This window comes from Terrapene carolina, unplaced genomic scaffold (assembly GCF_002925995.2).
Source record: "Terrapene carolina triunguis isolate 2854851 unplaced genomic scaffold, T_m_triunguis-2.0 Scaffold112, whole genome shotgun sequence".
NCBI lineage: Eukaryota > Metazoa > Chordata > Testudines > Emydidae > Terrapene > Terrapene triunguis.
The window spans coordinates 17,525,383-17,546,448 of NW_020664463.1; the positions used below are offsets into that span (position 1 = coordinate 17,525,383).

The 21,066-nt window shown below is 43.4% G+C and overlaps 1 protein-coding gene across 3 annotated transcripts in view; it reads left to right on the forward strand.

Moving 5' to 3' along the window:
- CCDC91 (coiled-coil domain containing 91) overlaps positions 1–21,066 on the forward strand; it is a 337,470-nt gene that overhangs the window by 108,910 nt on the left and 207,494 nt on the right. The window lies entirely within an intron of this gene.

Consider the following 21,066-nt stretch of genomic DNA (forward strand, 5'->3'; position numbering starts at 1 on the left):
TTGGTGCATGAATAGAGTTTAAGAAAAGGGACTACTAATCAGGCTAACAAGAATTGGAGTGTCTGTATTGTACATTTTCACTGTCAGATTTAACGGCTTTCAAGAATGCCAAATGAAAGGGTCATAGCCTTTAACTTACTTTGAAGAAAGACTCTTGTACTTCCTCCTTCCCTCTTCTGTTGTCTTCAGGGTATAGTCTGAATCAAATCAGAGAAGAGAAGTAGTCCTACTTCTAGGAGCCGACAGCTAAAATTACTTTCATGTAACTTGAATGTTGGACTCTTTCTGTTAGTACAGCTATTAATGCCAATTCCTTTTGTCTTCCTCCTTTGGCTTCATAGCACTTAGGTCAACACCTGTGGCCACACACTGAGTAAACTTGGCTGCTGCAGAATACAGATGTCCGGCTTGCCAACAAATCTTTTTCCAGCAGAAACAGCTGCTTATTAGTCTGTTGACTTGAGTAGCTTAAGAATGGACTATATTAGAGACTGGAATATCTTTGGGAGTTCTCAGACTCAGCCTATGACTGATTCTGTCTTCCCAAACAATAATTTTCATTGATTTACCTCCTGTTATAAGAAGTTTGTTTATTCTAATGTTTGAATATAATAGCCAGTACAAATACATCTCAGGATCCTTATACAAGCTCATTTATGTGAAAATGCATTGTTTCAGATGGCCTTATATATTTGTTTTATAAAGCTACTCATGCTATCTATAATGAACACCCACATCTCAATGAGTAGATTCTTTTCATACCACTGAATACTACCATCCACAAATTTATGTGCTGTTTATAAAAAAAAAAAAAAAAAAAGTTTTTATCCAACACTTGTAACATAAAGAATCCTCAAGATGACTCAACTTACTTTCAGTGGAGAACTAGTGATATACAAAGTTGTTGGGAAGTAACAATAGATCCAGACTGCAGGCCAAATCTTGAAACAATGTAAAATTAATTTTTTTTTAGGCTAGGAAATATTTGGATAAGTAGACAGTTCCTTTACTGCCAGCAGCTACCTGTATTGAGGCCTGAGAGGATGTCAGCAGTATGTAGACACACATACATAGACATTGATAGGTAGAGCATATAAATCCAAAGAATGAATAAATGATAAATCTCCTGTTTTACAAAGCATGCTGGAAAAGTAAAGAAGTGTAATGGAGATTCCTCTGTCTTGACACAGTTACTCATTTAAACAACCTTAATAATGGTACTCCTTTTGAACCAAAGGAAGTCACAAGTTTTAATCATTCCAGTTCCGTTTTCTGGTGGCAGTTGTTTGCCCTCCAGGTTTCTGAGATGATACCCATGCTTTTAAAGTCTTCTGTTTTCAGTTTTCCACAAAAACAAAATAGTTCTACATATGGTTCCATCCACTGCTAACAAGTACCCCACTGAATATCTGATTCAAGATATTGTCTTTCGTGCTTTTCTTATGCACATCTCCCTCCAACAAGGATGACTGTTGTTTTTGTGCCTTAGTTGATAGTATTCAAATAGAATTTCATATGTATAAGCTTTTTAATTTTTTGTTTGTTCATTTAAATGTATTGAAAGACTAAGGAAAGAGCATAAAGCAAATAAAATTGTGTTCTGTAAATGGATTAGTGTGTGTTACTGAGATAAAAGCTGCTTAGGGCTACCAGGACCCACAAAAAAGAACTCCCCACAACTGCAAAGCTGACGTGTGGTCTGATGAACACATACAGATGGAGAAGCTGAGACAGAGAGGTTACGGTATTGCGCCAGAGAGATAATTATTGTTATAGCTGGGACTAGAATTCAGAGATTGTATGCTTTAATACCGGCACTTCACCTAACAGATGACAATACAGTGCTCTCTCACTCATCTGTACTATCTATAAAAGAGGGAAATAAAAATTTCTCAGACTAGTGTTTCTCTAAAAATTCAAGTATAAAAAGTCAAGTGTGAACATAGCATGTGGTATTCTCACATTCTTAATGTTTTTCTCACATATTTCTGCAACAACCATAAAAGGGCAGAGCAGAACATTCATAAATTGAGTGGACAAATTGCTCTTAATTGATATTATATACTTTATCCAATATTTAATGCGAATTTATGGTTGAGATTTCACATACACAAACTAGTAAATTGAGTTATGATTCCCACATTCTCACTTGAGTATTTGTAATATTTTAAAATACAGAACAACATATTGTAACTTTAACTTCTTTACATATGAAATGTGGCCAGGTTACAACTGCTGTGGGAACCATAACTTTGAATTTCCTGAGTTTTCTGTATGCAGCCTCTCAACCATAAAATTGCATTAATGCAGTTTTATCCATATAATTTCCTTGGTTACTTAAAGAGAAAGAAAGGAAGCAGGTGCCAGTATTTGTGTCTGATTTTCTGATCAGTCAAATGTATATTCACCTCAAATTTCTCATGCTCTGTCTCTCTATGCCCCTGAATGCCCTGTGCTGGACCTTTTCTAATGCTTTTTTTGTGGATACATATGTCTGTCTCTGCAAATGAAAGTTATCATTTTAAACTTGAGAAAATAAAACTATGGCATATTTTGTATTGATATTCTGTAGAACTGAATATTAACTAAATTTTGCAGATCTACACTCAGTGATAAGGAGCTATTTCTAATAAAGATAGATATTACAGTGATACTGAAGACAATTGTCCATTATTAATAGATGACATTCTCATATTAAAAGCAAAACAAACAGTTAATATTTAATTTGAGAAGGAGAAAACATTGCATTTCATGTGTTGCTGTAAAACTAGACTCCAAAACTATGAAGTGGAAACTAATTCTTTTGATACATTCTTTATCTGATATGACTTCTGATATTTGATCTGTTTGCAGACAACAGCATTAGATGGTTCACTAAAAAGTGGATAATTATTTTCCTCTGCCTTTTCTTTGATTTACCACACAGATTTATTTGAAGTGATATAGCCTCACTGTTGGAAAATTCTAATTGCAGCTATACAAATTTTCCCCGTCACCAACCCTTTTAGAAGTTGAGTAGGTCTTTTTTTCCCCACAGAACAATGTAATTGATGTGGGATGATCTTTCCTTTGAAACACAGTTTCAAGATTTTTCTTTTGGCAGCCCTCTTTTGTTTTTAATTTAAAAAAAAAAAAAAATAGTTTTTTTTGAATTTTTTTTTTTTTTTTTTTTTTTTTTAATCCTTGTTCTCATTGTTCTTCCTTTTGTTTAGGGAATGTCTTTGCAACTTACTTACTTCCAAAGTTGATTTCATTCTGTCTGTTTAAGTTAACAATATTCCAATTGTGGTAATAGTCATGAGCAAAAATGATTTCATTTTGATGACATTTAGGCTGAAACAGCTATTGTTTTTCTCTTTGTATTCATAACAATAGTGTAAACTGGAGGGTAATCAGCAGGTCAAGTAGACTCCATGATATCAAAATGTTTTATAGATATAAGAATAAAAGGAAACTGGTGCTTCAGAGGGAAACATTTTCAATGCAATACATAATGAATGTTTGAGTTACACAAGGTCCATTGTCATTAATGGGACTTGTATCTAATTTCCTGTGTACTTTATCAAATATTTAACATAAATTGGGATTGAATTGGGAGCCAACACTTCATGTAGGAATACTGTTCTTGTTGCTGTTAGATGACAAAATTCATATGTATTCTTACATTGCTGTGTTTGATATTATAGGGGATTCAAAGAGTGCCTGTTAAACTCACATTCTTCTTCTTTGAGTGATTTCTTAGGTGTGCGTTCTTGCCCCGTGCACCGGTGCCAGAAGTTTTTCCCTTAGCAGTATCCGTAGTGGGGGAGCACTGCTGCGACCCCTGGAGTGGCGCCGACATATCGCACCATAAAGGGGGCTGCATGCACCCCCCACCCTCAGTTCCTTCTTGCCGCCAGTGAAGGTAGTCGGAACTTGCTCCAGCCTTGGCTGCATTGTTTATAGCCTTAGTGGTATCTTGTTCACTGAACTGCTTCTTTACTGAACTTTTCTTCGTTAGTGCCTGGCTCGGGGCATGCCCTGTGGCCCAGGCTTCAAGTCGTGCGACTCTTGTCGCAACTCTATGCCCAGAAGCGATCCACACACTCAGTGTCTTCGCTGTCTGGGCGAGGCTCACATTAGTGAGCGTTGTAAGATTTGCCACTCCTTCAAGCCTCGGACGAAGCGGGAGCATGAGATCCGACTCCGTGCTTTGCTAATGGAGTCGGCATTGGCCCCGGCACCGGCGCGTCGACCCGACTCCACGCCCGGCACCGCGTTGTCGGTGCGCAGCGAGGCACCGTCGTCGACTCAGCACTGCGCTCCCAGTAAGAAGCAAGGGAAGACTCAACGGCGCCAAGAGAAGGAGAGGGGTGAGACCAGACCCGAGTTGGGCAGCCCACGATCCCCGTCGGGACAGAGACCTCCGACTCACGCTGAGCGGAGTAGTCCGGTCCCGTCCGCGCGAGCCTCACTTGAAGTGCGCATGCCTTCGACGCCAGAGGCAGCTCAGGCCGTGTGTGACATCCTAGCCCTTCCGGTGCCGGGAGCGCCACCTCAGTCGGGCTCCCGGTCCCGTGGAAAGCCGCTTTTGGGCGCCCATCAGCCCTCCCCGGAGGTATCGGAGGTCGAGGTAACTTCCCGGGTCGAGGTGCCGAGCAGAGGCCCGCGTCGTACGTCAACGCCGCGTGCCGGCTCTTCTGCGAGCGAGTCCCACTCCTCTGGTCTCGGGCGCCATAGAGGAGGTGACAAGAGGTGACGCCGTTCCTCCTCAAGTCAGTCTGACAGGAACAGTTCCCGACACCGTCGGCACCGACGCTCGTACTCTAGCGCCCGCCGTCACAGAGGCCGTGCTCCAAGTCCGTCCCGAGAGTACCCGAAACCGAGGCACCATGGCCATAGGCGCCGTAGGGAATCCAGAGACAGCTCCTCAGACATCTACCTCTCGACTTCATCCAGGTCCAAGTCTTGGGGCAGGAGCCGTCACGATAGAGACCGCTCCAGTCGTTCCTACGGCACCATGCGCTCCTCCAGGACTTCGATGTCTGCGCGCAGCCGTCTCTCCCCGGGCCGCACTGCACCGCAGGAGCAGCCAGCTCTGCCGGCGCCCCAGGCGTCCCAGTTCCAGGCCTTGCCCTCCCATTCCATCACCACCGGCCTCTGGCAGACCCCGTCCTCTCTTGGCCCCATTTCCAAGAAGGCCGAAAGGAAGTATTTCGTCCCCGCAAGGGGTCACAAGTACTTATACACCCACCCGGCCCCGAACTCTTTGGTGGTAGAGTCGGTCCACCACTGTGAGTGAAATGGCCAGCCCGCGCCCACACCAAAGGACAAGGACTCTCGGAGACTTGACACCTTTGGTAAAAAGGTTTATTCGTCTGCCAGTTTCCAGCTCAGAGTGGCCAACCACCAGGCACTGCTGAGCCGATATGAGTTTAATCTCTGGGGATCCCTCCCCAAGTTCGAACCTCTTCTTCAAGATAAGGACAAGAAGGAGTCCTGGGCTGTGGTCGAAGAGGGTGCGGCGGCGGCCAAAGCAGCTCTCCAGGTAGCTTCGGACGCAGCAGACACCGCTGCTCAGTCAATGGCTTCGGTGGCCTTCATGCGAAGGGCGTCGTGGCTCTCGCTCTCGGGGCTGTCTGTGGAGTCCCAATCGATTAATGCAGGACCTTCCGTTTGATGGCAAAGCGTTATTTGCGGACCAGACTGATACCTGTCTGCATGGGCTGAAGGACTCCCGCACCACCCTGCAGACGCTGGGCCTCTGTGTCCCGCCCTCTAAGGACAAGCCCAGGCCTCAAACCTCTGCTCCTCCGGCTCGGGACAGATACGAACCCCCGCCTAAGCAGCATAGAGACCAAAGGCGTCGGTCCCAATGCCAATCCCGTTCGGCCCCAAGGCCCGGGCCCTCGAAGGCCAAGAGGCCGGGGAAATGGCGTTTTTGACTCGTTGAGGGGGGTCACCGTGCCAGTTGCTAGTGTACCCCTCCCCCAGTTGTTAAAGTTGCGTTTTATCAACCGTTTATCAGCCTTCCGACTGCAATGGTCCCGTATAACGTCGGACCAATGGGTCCTCAGCACCATCCCCCAAGGGTACAGGATGCAGTTTGTTTCAACCCCCTCCCCCAACCATCCCCCGTCCCGGGAGTTGGCCGGGGACTCGGAGCATACCCTCCTCCTCCGCCAGGAGGTAGAGCGCCTCCTCTCCCTGGGAGCTGTGGAAAGGTTACCTCCGGCAATTCCAGGGCAAGGGATTTTACTCAAGGTATTTCCTCATCCCGAAAGCAAAGGGCAGGCTTTGGCCCATCCTCGACCTGCGGAATCTAAACCAGTTTCTGGTTCATTGCAAATTCCGCATGGTGTCCCTGGCCTCTATTATTCCATCCTTAGACCAGGGGGATTGGTTTGCAGCTCTGGACCTCCAGGATGCGTACTTCCACATCCACATTTTCGAGGGTCACAGGCATTTCCTCCGTTTCCTGGTGGGTCAGGACCACTTCCAGTTTACAGTCCTCCCCTTCGGCCTCTCTACTGCCCCCAGGGTATTTACAAAGTGTATGGCGGTGGTGGCGGCCCACCTCAGGAGGAAAGGGCTGCAGATTTTCCCCTACCTCGACGACTGGCTGCTCAAGGGCCAGTCTCGGTCTCTGGTGCAGCAGCAGATGAATTTCCTGCTGGACACCTGCACAGATCTAGGCCTACTGGTGAACGAGGAGAAATCCACGTTAATCCCAGTTCAGCGCATAAGCTTTATAGGGGCACTGTTAGATTCCCGGGTGGCCACGGCCTCCCTCCCACGGGACAGATTCGAGACGCTCAAAGCTCTCATTGCCTTGGTCATGACCTTTCCGGTAACCATGGCATGGGTGTGCCTTCAAATCCTAGGCCACATGGCAGCAGGCACCTATGTGGTGCGGCATACCAGGCTCCGGATGAGGCCCCTTCAGCTTTGGCTGGCCTCCCGGTACTCCCAGGCCAGGGACGGCCTGGACAAGGTCGTCATGGTGCCGCCAACTGTGGTGGCAGACCTCCAATGGTGGTCCCTCCCAAGCAACATGCTCCGGGGTATCCCCTTCCGAGAGCCCCCTCCCTCGCTAGATCTAGTGTCCGATGCCTCGGACCTGGGCTGGGGAGCCCACGTGGGGGACTTCAGGACCCAGGGTATGTGGTCACCAGGGGAACTGACCCTGCACATAAATGTCAGGGAGCTCAGGGCCGTGCGCCTGGCGTGTGTTGCCTTTTGCCAACATATAGAGGGGAAGGTGGTCAGAGTCCTCATGGACAACACGACCACCATGTATTATGTCAACTAGCAGGGGGGCATGCGTTCCTGGGCTTTATGCCAGGAAGCCCAGCTCCTGTGGGAGTTCTGTATAGCCCACAACATACTCCTGCAGGCCTTTTACCTGCCCAGCAAGAGCAACACGTTCGCGGACTGCCTGAGCAGGGTGTTCTCTCAACATCACACGTGGTCCCTGCACAAGGAGGTGGCCAGGTGGATCGTCCTACAGTGGGGCATTCCCCAGGTAGACCTGTTCACCACTGCCCAGAATCGACTGTGCCCACGATTCTGCTCCAGGGCGGGAGAGGCCGATGGGCCGATATCGGACGCGTTCCTGATTCCATGATAGAGGCCCCTGTTTTACGCCTTCCCGCCCTTCCCCCTAATAGGCAGGGTCCTACAGAAGGTGAATTCAGATGGGGCGAGGATTATCCTCATAGCCCCGGATTGGGCCCATCAACATTGGTACGGGACTCTACTGCAGCTCTTAGCGGCCCCCCCCTCGCAAGCTGCCGCTCCGCCCGGACCTCCTCTCCCAGGAGGAAGGTCGTCTCCTCCATCCCAACCTAGCCGCGCTCCACCTGAGAGCGTGGCTGCTGCATGGTTAAATGAGGAGGAAGGAAGGTGTTCTGAGGATGTGAGCAGGGTCCTTCTGGAGAGTAGGAAGCCCTCCATGCATCGAACCTACCTGTCTAAGTGGTATAGGTTCTCTAGGTGGGCGAGGGATAGAGGTTCCTCTCCCTCTTCCGCGTCTCTCCAGCTTGTCCTCGATTACCTCCTCTCCCTTAGGACCCAAGGGCTGGCACCCTCCTCCATCAGGGTGCACCTGGCGGCCATTTCGGCTTTCCATCCCCCGGTGCAGGGCCTGTCTGTGTTTTCACATCACATGACGGCCCGGTTTCTGAAAGGGTTAGATTGGACATTCCCTTACGCCAGACCCCCGGTCCCGCTCTGGGACCTGAACCTAGTGCTTTCCCGCCTCACAGGGCCTCCCTTTGAGCCATTAGCCATGTGTTCGTGGTCCCACTTTTCGTGGAAGGTGGCGTTCTTAGTGGCTATCACCTCAGCCCGTCAGGTCTCCGAGCTCAGGGCCCTGACCTCTGAACCGCCGTATACGATCTTCCATAAGGACAAGATTCAGCTCCGCCCTCACCCCGCCTTTTTGCCGAAGGTAGTCTCGGCTTTTCATATGGATCAGGACATTTTCCTCCTGATCCTCTGCCCTAAGCCCAATTCCTCCAATGAGGAACGCCGCTGGCACATGTTAGACGTGTGCAGAGCACTGTCCTTTTACCTGGACAGAACCAGGCCATTTAGAAAGTTCCCCCCAGCTTTTTATTGCTTCGGCCGAGTGCATGAGGGGACGACCGGTGTCCACCCAGCGGATTTCCTGCTGGATCACCTCGTGCATTCGCACCTGTTACGACCTGGCAGGGATTCCCCCGCCTCCTATTGTGAAGGACCATTCAACGAGAACCCAGGCCTAGTCAGCGGCCTATGTGGCTCACGTCCCTATTCAGGACATCTGTAGGGCTGCTACGTGGTCCTCTGTCCACACCTTCTCATCGCACTATGCGATCATCTCCCAAACGAGGGATGACGCCGGGTTTGGTAGGGCGGTGCTCCACCCGGGTAACCCTTAAAACTTTACACTTAAACTCCTACCTGCCTCCATCAGGTATAGCTTGGAGTCACCTATAGTGGAATACACATGAGCAATCACTCAAAGAAGAAAGGACAGTTACCTGTTCCGTAATTGGCATTCTTCGAGATGTGTTGCTCAGGTGTATTCCACGTCCCACCCTCCTTCCCCTCTGTCGGAGTTGTCTGTCAAGAAGGAACTGAGGGTTGGGGGAGCACGCAGCCCCCTTTATGGCGCGATATGTCGGCGCCACCCCAAGGGTCGCAGCAGTGCTCCCCCTCTACGGATACTGCTATGGGAAAAACTTCCGGCATCGGTGCACATGGCGAGCATGCACATCTATGGTGGAATACACCTGAGCAACACATCTTGAAGAACGCCAGTTACGGAACTGGTAACTGGCCTTTCTGGACATAGAGTGTGTAAAATTGTGAGAAGAGAAACACAAAATTACTGTATTTGCATAAGTGCATTTGAAACAATATAACTGTAAATAATAAACTCTAAATTTTGTGGGGTGCAGTTCATGCCAATATAATCTTTGAGGCAAGTTGATGTGGTTATGTTTCTATTTTGATCAGTAAATGCTTGTTCCTTAATTTTGGGAGGTTATTTTTGTATGTACATGATTGGAGTTAGTTATGGGTTTTGTGGCTGACTTTCGAAATTTTATAATTTTTGTATTTTTAAAAAAGAAATTAAACAATGGAAACATTTTCTGGATTTGTTAAAAATCAATCATCTGATTCTAATTTGACTTCTAGGGAATGGCACGCAACGCATTCCAAACAGAATAGTTTTCAGTAATTCATAATTTAAATATGCAATTTGGGAATGTTTATCATACTCTAAGAAGATAAGAATGTCCGTACTGCGTCAGACCAAAGGTCCATCCAGCCCAGTATCCTGTCTACCGACAGTGGCCAATGCCAGGTGCCCCAGAGGGAGTGAACCTAACAGGTAATGATCAAGTGATTGCTCTCCTGCCATCCATCTAGGGACACCATTCCTTACCCGTCCTGGCTAATAGCCATTAATGGACTTAACCTCCATGAATTTATCCAGTTCTCTTTTAAACCCTGTTATAGTCCTGGCCTTCACAACTCCTCAGGCAAGGAGTGCCACAAGTTGACTGTGCACTGTGTGAAGAAGAACTTCCTTTTATTTGTTTTAAACCTTCTGCCCATTAATTTCATTTGATTGCCCCTAGTTCTTATGTTATGGGAACAAGTAAATAACTTTCCCTTATTCCCTTTCTCCACATCACTCATGATTTTATATACCTCTATCATATCCCCCCTTAGTCTCCTCTTTTCCAAGCTGAAAAGTCCTAGCCTCTTTAATCTCTCTTCATATGGGACCCATTCCAAACCCCTACTCATTTTAGTTGCCCTTCTCTGAACCTTTTCTAGTGCCAGTATATCTTTTTTGAGATGAGGAGACCACATCTGTACGCAGTATTCAAGATGTGGGCGTACCATGGATTTATATAAGGGCAATACCATATTTTCCGTCTTATTCTCTATCCCCTTTTTAGTGATTCCTAACATCCTGTTTGCTTTCTTGACTGCCGCTGCACACTGCGTGGACGTCTTCAGAGAACTATCCACAATGACACCAAGATCTTTTTCCTGATTTGTTGTAGCTAAATTAGCCCCCATCATATTGTATGTATAGTTAGGGTTATTTTTCCCAATGTACTTTACATTTATCCACATTAAATTTCATTTGCCATTTTGTTGCCCAATCACTTAGTTTTTTGAGATCTTTTTGAAGTTCTTCACAGTCTGCTTTGATCTGAACTATCTTGAGCAGTTTAGTATCATCTGCAAACTTTGCCACCTCATGTTTTACCCCTTTCTCCAGGTCATTTATGAATAAGTTGAACAGGATTGGTTCTAGGACTGACCCTTGGAGAACACCACTAGTTACCTCTCTCCATTCTGAAAATTTACCATTTATTCCTACCCTTTGTTCCCTGTCTTTTAACCAGTTCTCAATGCATGAAAGGATCTTCCCTCTTATCCCATGACAACTTAATTTACGTAAGAGTCTTTGGTGAATCTTTGGTGTCAAAGGCTTTCTGGAAATCTAAGTACTACTTCAGGCAAAATTTTACTTGTACTCTTAAATAGATGGCTAAGTTCCCTTGGTCTTAAGCTTGTACTGTTGTTGTTGTTTTAATTATTATTTTTCCTCTTGTTCAGGAAGACAGTCAGTTTTGTGCCTACAAATGTTATGTGTTTGCAGATTGAGTCTTCCAGAGTGGTTTTTTTTTTTTGGTGTGCTCAAGTAATATACATTCTTTTAACATTTAGCTCTAGAGAACTGTCTTATCCAAAGAGAGACCCCTGCCTTTTCAGAGTTCAGCCTTTTCTTCTTTTATCTAAGATTCTGGTAATCTTTAATTTCATATTTAATCTAGGGCATTGGAACCAGAAAAGTACATAAAGATTGCAATTAAGAGTGACTGATCATCATTTCAGCAAAATGTCATTCAGGGTATGGAATAAATATACTACTGTATGTAATGCCAAAGTCCCATAAAACTTTAATATTTTGTTTATGAAACTAACCAGTGGGGAGCAACCTGTACATTAGAGAAATCTCTGTCATGCACATCTGATTATGTGGTAAGGCTATTCCTTAGAATATCCTTGTTTACCTATTTGGTGATGGTTTTGACAGTCTTTCTCCTCTTCCCCCCCCGCCCCCCCATAAACAGATGTTCACTGGTTTGTTTTGAAACTTTCTTATGGTAAAAAAATGCCAGCAGAGTAAAACAGGTATGGTGGTGTGGTTATACTGTAATGTCTTTTATAGGTGTTTTTATCAGCCACATGTGAATTTTTGTTTCCCTTATGGATTCAAAATTTAGGAGTACAGAAATGCACTGATCTTTGGTTACTACCTGGCTTGTGTTGAATGAAGATCATTAAAAATGTCATGGTCACATGTCCAAGATATACATCTTATAGTAACTATAGACACTTGAAACACCAGTGAGCTATAGCATATGAAACGTTAACAATGAAGCCAAGGAAAAACTAACATGAATTTTTTAGGTTTCCCTTTTTTCCATCTAATGTAAATCGAATAAATCATGCATTCCTCAACGCATTCACATTTTAAATCAGTAAAACATAGCCTTGAGTTCGTCTGGGAGGATTTTATTGTGGGTGTGCAAGAGTATCCAAACTAAAAGGTCAAATCTCTGTAATGTAGCATTCTCAGCACGTTCAAGAAAAGAAAGTTTTGTACAAATTCCAACATTAGGTCATCAATCTTATTTCTACCCTGCAAGGTCATACAGCATGACCATGGATCCTCATTCTGCTCTGTATAGCACTACCCAGAATGAACTCTTGCAGGAGATATTGTTATATTTCTTATCTGTTAGTAGCCAGAGGGAGACCTACTCTGATCTCCTATCAGATGAATTTATTTGAAGTTGGGAGATTTCTCTGACAAGGCCCAGTGTTGTACTTTTAATTCACACTGTCACAGCATTCATTTCTACATACATTCGTGAAATATTCCTTTTTTGGTTACCTATCAAAGTCCACTGCTTAAGAGCACAGACACTCTCAGGCCAGAGTAGTGATGTCTCCTGTATTGAGATCTGCCAGTTGGCCACATGGCCACCAGTGCATAAGTTCACTGAATTCTGCGTATTGGTCATCTAATCTTAGCCAATACTATATCCTTTATTTTGGCAGAAGTCTTTCTCTGTGCCTTGGTGCTGGGGGGAAGACAGAGGAGTTACTTATGTATCATCTACCTCGTTTTGGATGTCCACATTTAAAAGATGATCCAGCTTCCTATGCTGGAAGCAACCTGTTATGAAAATCCCATTGTAATGAATCTGTGGACCTCAGAACAAAATACAGTAGGAAAATGCATCTGTGCTTACCTGAAAATTTCCTTTCTTTGAGTAGTAAAGTCCACAGATCCAGTCCATCATGGAGCCAAAAGAATAATCCAGAATGGAGATGGAAATGGACATCCAAGGATTTGAGTTATGGTGATTAGGTGGAATAAATAATGCTTTTGTCTTCAAAATATATTTAACACAGTCTGTAATTTAGGAAAGCAGATTTGAATTATCCTAGCTGCAGAAGTTATCTCAACCGAGGGGAACTTAAGGAGGTAGGGCAGGCATGGGCAAACTATGGCCCGCAGGCTGCATCCTGCCCGCCAGCCATTTGAATCTGGCCTTTGAGCTCCCGCTGGGGAGCGAGGTCTGGGGCTTGCCTCGCTCCGGCGCTCCAGCTGGGGAGCAGGTTTGGGGGCCACTCCGTGCAGCTCCTGGAAGCAGCGGCATGTCCCCCCTCCAGCTCCTACACTTAGGGGAAGCCAGGGGGCTCCACTCCACACGCTGCCCCCGCCCCAAAAGCTGCCCCCGCAGCTCCCATTGGCTGGGAACTGTGACCAATGGGAGCTGCAGGAGTGGCGCCTGCAGACAGGGCAGCGCGCAGCAGAGCTTCCTGGCCACACCTCCCCGTAGGAGCCGGAAGGGGGACATGCCGCTGCTTCTGGGAGCCTCTTGAGGTAAGCGCCGTCCCGAGCCTGCATCTCTGAGCCACCCCCCCCGTGCCCCTGCCCCAGCCCTGATTCCCCTCCCACCCTCAGAACCCCTCGGTCCCAGCCGGAGCACCATCCTGCACCCTAAACCCTTCATCCCCACCCCATAGCCTGCAGCCCCAGCCAGAGCCCTCCACCCCCCCATACCCCAACCCCAATTACATGAGCATTCATGGCCCTCCATACAATTTATATACCCAGATGTGGCCTTCGGGCCAAAAAGTTTGTCCACCCCTGAGGTAGGGTATTCCCTTGTTCTAGTGACTGACAGGTCTAGTTTTTCTCCTGAACTATAAGTAGACTGAAGTACCCATTGTTAATGTTTCTGTGGACCTTATTTCTTGAAGAAAGTAAATGTATAAGAATGGATCATTTTTCCTAGTCTGTCAATCTAATCTTCTTGGTGGAAGAGTGGCTCTTAACTGATTCTCTAAATAGATGCAGAAACAAATAACAGAAATAAGAGAGTACTTGTTGTTTTATAACCGGTTTAGCAAAAGCAGTTCAGGCCAGGGGAGCCTGGTTTATACTGTAGTTCCAACGGGTTTTAAAATTGATTCAGCTGAACTATTTTTAAAATAGAATAGAATTCTTTGGGGAAATTTCTCGTAGACCCGGTTTGAGAGATCTGGTCCGAGAAACACCTGAGATACTGGTTCTCCTGTTAACTAGAAATTAGAATCTGAACCACAACTCCTCTGCCTCATCTGTCAGTGGGGACCTGGAGTTGAATGTCATTTTTGGGTCATAAACATGGGAAAGAAACGCCTACGTCTTCCATCCTTTAAGGAGTCCAAGGATGAGTCTATGTCTGTACTATAGAATTGAACTGTATGTATGTTAACTGGTTCAATAACAAATAGTTCTGTGTGTATACACTAGGGGTGCAGAATTGGTTTAAGAACAGTTACAGGTTTGCCCCACATTCAGTAGTAGAAATGTTTTAAACAGGTCTAATATATTTAAGCTGGGATTTTCAATTGGGTCTTGGTGTGTAACTCCCATAAGCTCCTTTTGAAAATCCCAGCCGTTTTTGTTTCTATTCTCTTCTCACCAGAAGCTGGAGGGTTATAGTAGTGGTAGGTCCTGCACTGAAGTGAATTGTATTCAGTGTGGTACAATGACTGAGTTGAATCACTTTATAGCATCCCTGGTGAAGTGCTTTTCATGCAGAAGCTCAATACTACTATAACTCTACAGCTGCTGGATCCCATTGTAAAGGGTATAACTGAAGGAAAAAGGTGTATTCCAGAAGGTTGGGCTAGCAGAATAGTCGTGTGTTATCCTGGAGGTTGCAGTACTTTGTAATCCATTTATCACTTCCCTTTCATCCTAACTCTTAGTCTGAAAACTACTACTTAAAAAAATAAGATGAAACATTTTGCTTCTTTCAGTACATGTAATGAATCTGAAAAAAAGTGTTTAAGGAGGATTGGAAGCCGGTCCTGAGGTAGGTGCTGTTTGTGGCTAGAGTACTAGAAAATGTATGTTTTTTTACAAAACTAATATATGACTTACATCCTGTTAAATACCATCTTCTAACAAAATATTTAGGTTGGTTTTAGGTGCAGACATAGAGGAGACAGAATACTAATAATGAAAAATAAGTGTTTAAAAAAAATTGCCTATTATACCTGCAACTAAATTTATATACCAGATTCCAGGAACTTTCACAGGTCACAACACAGTGTGAAGTTTGTATAGTGTGAAAATTTCAGAATCCAAAAAGCACTTTCATAGTAGATACTAACCTGGCTTTTTGCTGAATGGTTAAATGTATTTATGTAGGTGGCTACAATCCCCTGCCCACCTCTTTCAAAATTGTGCCAGAGACCTCACATGTATTTCTTCACCTTTATTTTTTTTTTCATATTACTCTATGTACAGTTCCTCCTGACATGCATGCTTTGAAAGTCTATTATTCTTTTCACATTTGTTTACCTTTTGGCCTTTATATTTTTTCACTTTTGATGCCTTGTATCCTTTCTCTAAAATCATTTTATCATCATTATAAAACTCATTTTTTGTTTTAATTTTTAATTTTTTTTCTGTTTCAAGATGATTTCTTAAATACCATTACTGCCATGGCATAGAAACACTTAAAAATGCTAAGTTGGAAACAGGTCAGTTCTATACAAATGTTAGCTGTAAAAACAGCTACCTTGAGAAAAGGTTGATTGATTAAATGATCAAGATAGACAAGACACAATTACAGCTAATTTGGCATCCCACCACAGTCCATGGTTACCATGTGATTTCAAGAACCCGATGAAGGGCAAGAAGGGGGTATGCAGTGTTTATGGTGGGCTGGGGAGATGAAAGGTGAAAGTCAGCCCACCTCCTGTTGACCCATCTCTAAAAGCTTTTCTTGAATTAGCTATTACATCGTGTATGACTAAATTGTTTTACTGACTTGCATTTTTTTGTATGTGAATCATTTTGATTCAGTTTATATATGACCAAAGTGGTGCTGTAATAACTTTGTCCATTTACTGTTGTTTTTAAAAAAAATATTTTGTAGCTGATATTTATATAATTTTTTTTCCTTGGTAAATGTTTGCAAGCTCACAAAAATGATTAATTTGAAGATTTAAATCAAGGTTTGCTTGATTTAAACCAAGGCCTGTATGACATTTAAAATAATCATGTACTTAAACTATTAAGAACAATTTTTTAGTTTTCTTGGCTGAAGATAAGTTATGTCTGCATGCTGAGTTCATTTAGAGAAAACTGACACTAAACAAAACTAGAATATGTATTCTCAAAGTTGAAGGATATTGAGATAAATGAACTGCCCTTTCAAACAGACTTCCCTTGTATTACAGTACTTTAAATAACATACCTACAATTAATAATGCATGGAGTGTAGATTTAAATTACAAATTTAAGTATCCTCAAGCATAATACATGACTTAGGGTGAGCAGCCTTCATTGCCAGAACTAAATACCATAATGAGAGTGTACTTAAAACCTCCGAACTGTGCTCAAAATAATGTTTTTAAAACATCTCTGTTCAGGATTTCATGATGTGAGAGTGCGAAAGAAATTTTGAATGTCATCGTGTTATACATTTTGATTTAACCTAAAGAATGAGTTCAATGTAATTGGCTGTAGCTATTGTAACTGCAGTTTATTTCCTAACTGTTTGGGCAGAGAAATCAAATTCACTCTTCTTTGCTTTGTGAAGGCTGGTCATAGTGCATGTTATAAGCTTTTAAATTCTTAAGGGAATGACAGTATCATTCAAAAGCACTCTTTCCTCATAGCTATAGGGTAAGGCAAATTGATAAGACAGAGCACATAACTAAAGAAAGGCTTAAAAAATAATGGTGGCTAGGAAGAAAGAATGGACAATTTTTTTTCTCAACCCTTAAATTTAGCCAGTCTCACCCTTAAAAATAATTGAGGCGCAACTGAAGGAAATGGAAGAGCCCTTCTAATCAATCAGATTAAAAATAAATGCTCTCTTTCTCATATCTTCATTAACTAATAAAATAATGTATGTGAATGTTACACCTCAAGGGTTACTCATTTTTGTGGGGTTAATATTGTAAAGCGTTTTGGTAGGAGAAATGTATAGTATTTTGTTGACTGCTCCTTTGTTTTGACAATTTCATAAATCTAGCTTATAACATGGAGATATGTGAAATTGCTGTATGATGTCTTGCACCGTGATAGTTGAGCATCACTTCAAATTATAAAGCATACTCTTATTTTTACATAAGAATTGCCATACTGGATTAGATTAGTGTCCTATTTCTGACAGTGGGCAGTATCAAATGTTTGTTTTTAGGAAAATTAAACCTTCCTCATAGTTCCCTGCCATTAAGTCATTGTCCTTTGCTGAGACTGCCAACAAAGATGCTTATTGTGAAGGTATTTTATGTGATATGGACTTCTGTTCGCTTTGAGACCATTAAATGCTGGCTGGAAGTGGTAATTTTGTGATGTCATTAACAGGGTAACATTTGAACCAGTGATTTGGAAGGGAAATGCTCTCTCATATGAACAGAAAAAGCATATTTAAATCTACGTCATCATCTCAAAACCCCATTAAGTTCTGGCATACATTTATATGTGCATAGTATTCTTCAAGTAACATATTTATGTAATTAATAAACCTGTCCATTTGTTAAAATACTTGGATTACATATCTTCACTGTAATAACCACACACAAATTAAAAACCAACAGGAAAACCCCACAGAACTAGAGTTTGTATTGACCAGCTGTGGCAAGATTCTAACCAACCCGCTAAATAGATATAGAAAAAGATGTCACCTTGTGCAAAGTTATGGTTACACAAAATGAAGCACATTCAAAACATAATTTCTCCTTCGAGTGATTGTATACATACACATTTAACTCCAGATATGCATGCATTCAATTCAATTCACTCAAGTCAGAGACTTTTGCTAGCAGTACCAGTGGGCAGCACCTGCGCCCCTGCAATCCTCATGCTTGAAGCCAAGGGTGTAATGAGACCTGGCTGCCAACTTCCTTTGTTCCTTCTTACCACCCCGGGTGAAAGTTGGAGCACCCCACTGCTTTTTGAGCATAGGTTTTCCTATCTTGTCTAGCCAGCATTGTCTCATTCTGTACATAGTTCTTAGTGTTAAGTGTTTATTAGGTTAGTGTAGTTTAGCTTAATTCTCCTAGGTTTCTCTCAAAATCAGGGATCTCCAATGTTTAAGCAGGGTTCAGCTTCCAGGGCAGTGATTCCAGCAAGTGATAAATACTTCATTTGCTAATTTTATTTTGGAGATGGGCATTTGAGGGATAAGTACTCTGCTTGCATGTTTTCCCCTAAAGGACAAAGAAACCTAGAGAGCCTCAGGGCCCCTTGCTAGAAAAAGCTATTTGTCCCTTTTCAGAACCTGACCCTGCTCATGAGACGGCAAAGAGCTCACTGAACAAAAGGGCTACCCTAGCTACCTTGGCATCTAAAGCAAAAACTTAGGAGGCAAGGTGCTCTTCTCCTCCTGTGACTGCGTCTTCTTGAGGAACGGAGATGAGACCAATGAAGTCTGCATTCTTGACCCACGAAGATGATTAAGTCAAGTAAGACACATGCATCCCCCCGATCCTAATTGGAGTCCAAACAGAAGTGTCAATATTTGCCAGTACTATTAGAGGTAGCGTTTATGCTGGCACCTATGGGACCATCAAGACCAATGCCTTTGATGTCCAAGACATTGGCGGTACTGTCTTCATCCATGCTACCTAAGTAGACCTGCTCGAGGATTTCTACTCTGGCACCATAGGGACTGGTATTGGGTGTTTTAACTACTGATCTCTTATCTCCTGTCTTGATACCTTCTACATGTTTTTAAAGCATTTTTCACTACAAAGGACTTAATGCATCGTTCGGTACTGGATTCTCACATTCTGCATCATCTGGTATTGACACCTGGCAAGGTTTTAGCAATGGTACTGTCAGTGCAGTCTGTAGAACAATCTGTTTCAGTCTGCTCTTTAGTCGTCTATACCAGCTTCTGCATCAGTACTATCAGAGTCGCCATCGATGTAGAGGTTGGTATCACTGGTGCAACAGCATGCATCACTGGTACTGAGACGTTTTTAACCGCCATCCGAACTCCTCCACCCTTTCCTTAAGAAAGCTACACTTTTCTTCTTCTGATTCAGCTGGTAACAGGCCAGCTTCACCGTCCAAATTATTTGGTACACTTACTGTTTACTGCAGTCTCAATATGCTGCAAGGACCTGTGGTATTAAATAGAGGCATTACTTGTCTAAGGACATGTCCGCAACTATGGGCATTATGTAGGTTTGATTATCCACATTAGCCATGTTGGACCCTTTGGTTCAAGAGGCTGTAGATCTCAGTCAGCATCTCACTCAAGGTGGAAATCTTCATCTCCAGTTACAGTTCTGCTCAGGGAAGAACCATTCCCTTTGCCTCAAGAACAATTGCCACCTCTAGACGTTACAGATGAGAACACATGGGAGGATGTCGTGGCTCAACCTTCTCAAATATCCTCAACTTTGCCAAATGAGGCTATTACCTCTGAATCTTCCTCTCCTGCACATGAGGTCTTTAAGATTTTCTAAGACCTAAAGAGGAGAGTAGCTGAACATTTTGTATCCAGGCAAAAGTAGTTCAAGAAAATCCACATTAACTTTTGGATATTTTGCAGGCTGTGCCCTTCTGGATCTTGCTAAAACAGACTGTCTGACCCTGACATCAATTCCTTCTAGTGCCTCAGCAGGAATTTTTTTTCATTACTCATCCTGCTCTGAACTTACTTGTAGCCACAGTGGCTAATGAGAGTTCAAGATAGTCTTCGTCCAAGTCTCTCTTAAAAAACAAGGAACACAAAAGACTCAGTCTATGGTAGAAAGGCTTATACTACAGTAAGTCTACAAATGAAAGTTGCAAATTATCAAGTTTAATGTCAATGTATGTTTCATAACTGGACATCTATTTTGGAGGTTGTAGATAAGCTGCAACCTTTATACGCTCTCTAAAGAACAAAAGAATTCATGGTTATAGGAGATGAGGGTCATCTTACAGCGAGAACATCTCTTCAAGCAGCCATTGACTTCTCCGATAGTGCTTCACATTTGATGACCAATGCAATCTCTATGAGGTTTTCCTTCTGGCTTAAGGCCTCAAGGATCCCAGAATAACTGCAAAACATGACTGAAGACCTTCCTTTTGAAAGATCAGAATTGTTTTCTGAAAAGACAAATGATGCTGTGCTCACATTGAAAGACTCTAGGGTGACTCTGCATTCTTTAGGAGTTTATGCATCTACCCAAAGAGAAAGCAATTCAAACCTCAATCACAACTCAGATTCTTATATTATCAATCTAGACTCCAGGCCACTACCAAAAGAAGGCTAAACCCTTAAGACCTTCAACTTAATCAGCTGTGAGATCCATTCAACAGACATTACCTCAGCAAAACAAGCTTTTTTTTTTAATGTTTTCATTGAGGGCAGTGCACCAGTTCTTTGAGACTCTGTACTTTCCTTTGGGAATAGTTTGTCCCGTTTTCACAGTGTGTGGGCCAATATATAACATCCAACAACAGATATGTCTTCCAGTTCAAATTTCCTTCCCTACCCTACCCACCTTTCCTGTCCCTATTCAGGGACTCATGGGATGAGAATGTTTTACTTCAGGAGACAGTCTCTTCCGGACTTGGGAACTATAGTGGAAGTTCCCTCTCAACACAAAGAGAGAGGTTTTTATTCCTGATATTTCCCGAATCTCCGCCCCCCACCCCGCAAAAAAAAAAAAAAAAAAAAACGTGGGTTATGACCCATTCTGAACTTGAGGAAACTGAACAAGTTTGTCAAGAAACTCAAATTCAGGATGGTTTCCCTTTCTTCAGTTATCCCTTCCTTGAAGGTTGGAGACTGGTACACTGCTCTTGACTTGTAGAACATTTATTTTCATGTGGCTATACATCCAGGCCACAGAAAATATTGGTGGTTTGTGGTTTGGCGTGTGCACTATCACTACATAGTACTACCCTTGGGCCTATCTTCAGCTCCAAAGATTTTTACCAAACGTATAGCAATGTAGCAGTCTGTCATTCCAGCATTCAATTTT